Source organism: Elaeis guineensis, chromosome 9 (genome assembly GCF_000442705.2).
Source record: "Elaeis guineensis isolate ETL-2024a chromosome 9, EG11, whole genome shotgun sequence".
In the NCBI taxonomy this organism is placed as follows: domain Eukaryota; kingdom Viridiplantae; phylum Streptophyta; class Magnoliopsida; order Arecales; family Arecaceae; genus Elaeis; species Elaeis guineensis.
The window spans coordinates 30275448-30276776 of NC_026001.2; positions in this window are offsets into that span (position 1 = coordinate 30275448).

Here is a 1329-nt window from a genome sequence, read left to right on the forward strand (position 1 = left end):
CCTCCATTCTGCCAGAAGACCCTCGAGACCCGTAGTCAAGAAGATTTTTTGGACCGGAGGCTCCAAGAGATGAACCGACAGATCGAAGAACTCCGCCACGCTCCCCCGCTTATGGTGAGGACATTTGTACTGATCCTCCCTTTTCTCAAATGATCATGCAGGAACCGATCCCACCGAACTTCAAGCTCCCTCAGTTTGAAAGCTACGATGGGACTTCAAACCCAGTTGACCACCTGAAGGCCTTCCGGACAATGATGCTGCTTCATGGCGCGCCCGACGCCATCCTGTACTGAGCTTTCCCATCCACCTTGAAGGGAGCGGCGAGAAATTGGTACTCGACACTGAAGTTGGGTACCATCTTTTCCTTTGATCAGATGAGCCACCAGTTTGTGGCTCATTTTGTTAGCAGCCGGCATCCCCAGAGGGGTTCGGAGTCCTCATCAACATCAAGCAGAGGGAGGGGGAGTCCATTCGGGCTTACGTCAACCGTTTCAATATCTCCGCATTGGAGGTCCGAAACTTGGACCAATTGGTCGCGATGGCTGCTCTGAAAGCGGCCTTCAGAAGAACGACCTTCTATTCTCCCTGGAAAAGAAGTATCCTAGAGATTTTGCTGATTTGTTGGCTCGGACTGAGGGGTACACCCGAGCAGAAGAAGCCTTCAAGATGAAGGATGAAGAGACCGCGAGAGAGTGGCAGGCGGGAGACTCGAGTAACCCCGCAGTCGAGAAAGGGGCGAGAGAAGCTCGACCGCGTTCTCCGACTCCCCCCGGGCATAAGTGCGCCCAGACTCCTCCCCGAGCATGCAGACAGAGAAGCCTGGAGTGCTGAGTCCGTCGGGGTCTCCCCCAGGGAGATTCCGTAGCTATGCCCCCCTCAACGCATCAAAAATCCAGGTGCTGATGGAAGTCAGAGAGCAGCTCCCAAGGCCAGAAAGGATACGCACGCACCCCGAAAAGCACAATCCTAATAAGTTCTGCCTCTACCATCGTGACCACGGCCATGACACGGAGGAATGCATTCAGCTCCAAGATGAGATCGAGGAGCTCATCAGACGAGGTCGGCTTGACAGGTTCATTCGATGCCGGCCTGAGGGTAGAGAGGATCGACCAAGGGCCCTGCCGCAGCCTGAACCGCCGAGGAGGGAAGAGCAGCCCAGAGATCGGCCTCCAATTGGGATCATCAACTCCATCTCTGGAAGACCTTGACAGGAAGCAGACCTTCTACAGCCTTGAAATTTGAAAAACTTGTAAATGTATTGCGAATGATCCCGCTTTAAATCAAGATTCCTTTCAGACTTGCACATCTTTTCCTTTTCGGCATAAACTT